The sequence below is a fragment of the Anas acuta genome, chromosome 2 (assembly GCF_963932015.1).
Source record: "Anas acuta chromosome 2, bAnaAcu1.1, whole genome shotgun sequence".
Taxonomy (NCBI): Eukaryota; Metazoa; Chordata; class Aves; order Anseriformes; family Anatidae; genus Anas; species Anas acuta.
In genome coordinates this window covers 31,024,474-31,030,473 of record NC_088980.1, presented here as the reverse complement: position 1 = coordinate 31,030,473, position 6,000 = coordinate 31,024,474, and positions in this window count along the sequence as shown.

Genomic DNA, 6,000 nt, shown 5'->3' with positions numbered 1-6,000 from the left:
GGAAAATTCTGTAACCTTGATCTTCTTAAAAACTGGCAAATATCTAAGGCTTGACCCTTTCCAATCTGCCACTTCCATGCTAGAATTGGGCAAGCCAGCAAAGGATGAGGAAAAGCATTAGGACAGGACTACTGCTAATGCTGCATTTTTCAGTTTTTAGGGACTATCACCCTGCAGTTTTTGCTCACTATAAAATAACTTTAAAAAGAGAAAAAATATTCACACACCTTTCCACAAGGCAGGATGTGTTTTAAGGCACTTCCCTTAAAACTTGCCAAAAAGGTTGGAACATAACCCTAAAAAGTCAAAAGAGGAAAAGAAAAATGATAAAGCTCCACGTGACTGCTTTGCCTAATGCATACAATACAAATCCTCTGCAATGGCAAAGTCCATTTTTTGTGTTGTGCAGTACGCTGTCTTTCCTGCTGGAATTTCAGTCCCTGACAGTACAGCTAGTACCAAACACTCCATGGAGATAACATAGAACACTGTAAAGCAATAAAACACAGTGTGACACACCAAAATTCAAACAAAGACTTAGAGCAATGAAAATCCCAGCTCTCAAGTACATGTATTCTGTACTGTTCCTCAACATCACACTGTGTCACTGGCATTTGTGGCTTAATACCACGTATTTAACCAGTTACATAAACTCTTTCTGCTATTAATTGATTTGGAAAAAGGAAACTGCCATTTGTCTTTGCTCAGAGGTAACTGTTTCTCTAGTCATGACTGAAAACCTGTTGAACAAAATAAATAAAATATGACTAGTTTTACTGAGATGATAAGGCACTGTCCTAGTAACTCATGCCTGTTCGAGAGTCAAAGTGACAGGGGAAAACAATCTGAGGGATTTCTGTCCCTCAAATTCCACATTTTCATCTTTTTTTACGGTCACCATACAGTGCACTCAGACAGTCAATGCCCTAATACATAATTCCTATAAATTATTACAATAAATGCTAACTTTGAAGCTGAGCAGATAGGCCTCCTCAACCTTGGCATTACTTGACACCTGACCAAAGTACCTGGAAGCCATGGAGATGCTCCTGGAGCAAACACTTCTAATGAAATATTATGAGGCTTCCACCTCATCATCTACTTGCCACAGCACTCCCCAAAGCAGTAGAAGACTTTCTTTAAGTTCTTTAATTGTTCTGAATTTCACTAAAACTGTTGCAGTCAGAGACTCTCACTCTCATGAATTATTGGATTAGATACTACGGGGCAATTCTCTTCTGTTTAAATTCTTTTACTTTGCATACACAAAGTACTTATTAGCTCTTGAACTGACTTGCCATATCCCAAAGAAATAGCCTAAAGGATTACTGAGTAGAGAAGGGATAAACACTCTGGTGAAAATATAAAATTTTATGCTGAAGCTTTAAAATGCGTCTAACATCAAATAAAATTTATGCCATTTTTTTTTTCTCTAGCACAAGTAATACAATGGTGGAGCTCGATATATGCTTTTCAACAGTTACCTACAATGAAATGCAAATATGGTAACACTCCGTTGTGTGCAGAGATCACATTTTCTTTACATTTATAAAATTCATATTTTCTATTTATGCTTCAACAATTAAGAAACTAGAACTCATGGTGTACTTCTACCTCATCGACTAAAATTTACAGCTTGTTACACCATTTTGTCAAAAATCAAAAGCACGTATCAAAAATACTTTGCAGACTGGTGTATGAAAGCACTAGGACTTATAACTCCCATTAGGGAACCGGCCTATAGGTGATTCTATGTACACTACATATTAGGCCTGTAAGCATGCTTTGATATTTGATCATCAACCATTTGCATCATCTAAGTAATGCACGTGCATAACTTGCTGAATAGATGATGTTTTGATCTCAATTCCACATAGCAATGGGAGCAAATCAAAAGAACTACAGTTTATGTAAATATTCTGTCTATCTATAGTTTCCTTCATCAAAGAATCTCAAAGCAAGAAATAACCCTTTAAAATGATATTTTGCATTCATAGTTATAAAAATGCATACGTAGGAATATGCTAATAAAAATAAGGCAAGATTTCCCCAAGGCTGTTAATTATGACTTGTAGGGAAAATATTTTTGTATTTTTCAACATTCTACTGCCTATTGCACTGCCCAAAGCTATATATATATATATACTCCCTATGACATTATATTGACTTAGGAACCACTGTCACCACAGAGCAAGTACTCAGACAGCTGCTGTGCAACTAAGACTGAAACAGTAAAGGAACAAGTCAATCCAAAAGTACTACCTGGAAGGTTGACTGCAACAAGCAAAAGATTGTGAAGAGCATAAAAGACAACTTTTACATGATTATTTTTTCTAGTGATCAATCAGAACTGAAAGAAAATATCTGGAAACAAAATGACTGCCCAGATTCTATACTTTCCTTTTTTTTCTTTTTCTTCATATACAGATGTATAAGTGATGATGAAGCCAGAATGCTTTAAGACCTAGTGTAAAGTGCTACAGATAGCAATAGACATGCATGATAAAACCAGACACACTGTCATTTCTTTCTAATCTCTTTCTAATCTCTTCTGATATGCAAAGAACATGTGTTTTTCTTTGTCAACAGTGTAAACAGTCACGGACTGGTAATTTAAAGAAAGCTAAGACTGCTATCTTATTTGAACAGAAGAGCTTTCCAGAGAGAGCTGACGTTCCGCTTGCTTACTGTTCTGAATTTGTATTTTATGGCACAGCACCACTAAGGTAATGACTGTTATATATCTGGATAAAATCAGTGAAATACAGTTGGGCAAACAAAAAGTTCTGGCTAAAACCCTGCATCACTCACTGCTCAGAATGCTGCAGATATCACGTTAGTTGCAAGAATGGGTCTCAGAATTTAGGTATTTTAGTTTTATGATGTCTTTTATAAATATAGCACTTCCAGAGCAGTTTTATGATTTTGTATTTTTTAATAATTTTGCTTTTACAATTCACTTTAATCTGCCACACATTCCATGACTGCATGCCCTTCCCTTGAAATATAAATTAGCGAACCTTGGTGCAAGTGAAAGTGAGCTTGTCTTATTTTGCCTGCATTAAAGACACAATACTTTAAGAGCTTAGAAATGACTTTGAAAAAGAAAGAAATGATTTCTCAGTTAATTTATACCACATCTACAGAGGACTCAATTGCAATTTTTAATTAAGAACTTGAACTCCTTTACTCATTTCTTACAAAAAAAAAAAAACTTTCAGTATGAATCATAGAATCATAGAATGGCCTGGCTTGGAAGCGACCTCAAAGATCATCTACTTCCAGCGCGCCCGCCATAGGCAGGGACACCACCCACTAGATCAGGTTGCCCAGGGCCTCATATAAGCTGGTCTTGAAAACCTCCAGGGATGGGGCATCCAGAACCTCTCTGGGCAACCTGTTCCAGTGCCTCAGTACCCTCTGAGTGAAAAGTTTCCTCCTAAATGGTTTCTATCACTTCAGTAACTGAACTTAATTAATACCCCAACATTCACATTTTCAAGTGAACTTGACTCCTGTAATTTGATTACTTCTTCTTTCTTCAATAAAAAGGGGGGGAAAAAACTTATTTTTAAGTATAAGATTGGCATATTTACTGCATAATTGCAAACTACCACCGTGTTTTCAGATGTTATACCCCTGTGTAGAAATGATGGATTGACTTGCTCTTTACTTGCTTTGAGGCAAAAATGTTGCCTTCATTCCTCTTGATCCAATAAAAGACATGTAGAATTGTTTTCTCAATATCCATGAATTTACTTTTTGCTCTACTTCAAATACTTACATATGAGCCTGCATTGGACACAGTAACCAAATTAGAATAAATCAACAAAAATGTATAGAATGGAACTGAAACAAATTATGTAATCACAAAATGCTGCTGTGTTCCATAGCATGTTACTGTCAAACAAATATTAAAAAGATGTAAAAACTAAAATCCTAATTTTCTTAACTCGTGCTAAAATACAGCATGAATTGATAAGAATATTAAATGAACTCTTCCTTCTTAGTCACTGCCTACAAGAACAGAAAATTAAAGAAGAAATAGCAGTAACAAAGACCACAGGAATCTACACTGAAGGGCTTCCTGAAGAACTGGTAGGTGCTGCCAACCCAAGACTAGAGTACAGATATCTGATCACAAACCTATCTGAGGTACCTTTCAGACCAAAACTTGCAAACCGTCATCCAATCCACTAGTATATTTAGCATTTAATTCTCCTTCACTTTAGACATTACACCTGATGGACCCTGAATCTTTGTCACAACTATTCCTAAGCCACCACAGAGAGATTAAGGTGGCTTGTTACTACTAGACTAGTTCCATCGTGTGAAAATTTGAAAAGTAGAAGCAGAGGGGTTTCAGACCCCTCTTCAGACCAGGGGTTTTTGCACATATAAACCCTTGCCCTGTGCAATTTTCCTGTGTAATGTCAGGCAAATCAGTTATTCACAGAACTAGAGGAATAGGCTTCATGCCCCTCTATAACTATATAGGAGTTCAGCACTTAAAAGCCATAGAGAATTTCATTTAGCAGCTCTAGGCTCTTCTTTACACCTCAGAGAGAGGTACAAACAAACATCTTTTGACTTCATAAGGACTGTGAGAAACATGAAAACTTCTGAAACATCTGAAGGCCAAGTACATCCATAAGCAGCTTCAAAGCTTGGCTGGATCACCAAACCTTATCTTTAATATACAATATATTTGATGGCAATGAGGTGTGTGACTATCAAGGTTATTATCAAATATAATTTTTTCAGGACAGATCAAGCCTCATCCACGTAACATAATAAGGAAAATGGGCTTCAGAACAAAAACAGAACCATTTTTCCATGTGATCCTCTTTCCTGAATTTCTCTTAACTTTTTAACCTTCATAGAGGAAGTTAATATGCATGAAAGAAACAAAGTGGGGAAACACTACGTGGGCAAGGGAAGGTACAACAGACAGTTGGAATAGAGGAAGAAGTGCAAAATCGTGATGTCAGGAAGGGAAGTTTTTCTAAAGGGACTCTAGTGTGTTTGGGAAAGCCTTACTCCTCACAGTGGGAGGAGTCACAGGAACAAAACAGATCATATTTTGCTGCTTATAATAATGCAAACAAGAAGAAAAGTCTGGACAACGAGCTAGGCTTGACTAGATTAATGACTGTGCTCTTCATGAATTGAATTATGAAGACCTGAATCAGGAATTCAGAATATGTGATCTAATGAAAAAAAAAAAGGAAAAAGTGAGAATGTTGCAGAACAACCTGCCATGAATGTGTTTGTATGGAACAGTTGCAAGGAAAGAAGTCAAAATAATGTAACTTATGTGATCCAAGATCAGCATAAATGCTGGAGGAGCCTACCTTAAGAAGAAAATTTCATTTTGGGCATCTGATAACAAAGAAGTGTCAGTGAATGCACCACAATCTGCACAGAGGAAAGAGTCAAGGCAAATTTGGAAGTCCTGGAAAGAGACAGCAGACAAACCTTATGTCATCACTCAGGAATTAGCTGTAGAGAATGACACTTTCAAAGAAGGGCAAATATAAGACTCACTGAGAAGGAAAAGAAACAGGTGAACACATTCCTGAGCCAATAGAAAGTCCCATATGATTAGCAGTCCTGAAGACGAGACCAAAACTTATCAGGAAGGCAGCTCAACCTCCAGCTAAACACTGTCAGTGATGAACGGGCTCTCCAACCATCCCAGTTCTCCAGCCATGTGCGTGGCTCCCGTCCTTTCCCTACTTTACACGCCCATCTCCCTTGCCATCAGCCCCTCTCCCATCCCACTGTGTGGCACCAGCTGCTGTGACTTCAGCCCCCGTGCAATGTGTGTGTGTCTGCAGTGCACCGTGCAGTATTTCAGTGAGGAGGGCCCGTGAGTTGTGCTTTTGGCAGGAAGATCGCCTCACTCCCATTGAGTAACTGCGAACTGTGGCGCCTCCGTGCTCCCGCATGGTCATTTCACACCCTAACGTGGGCACAAACTTCCTTCTGCGGTACTTT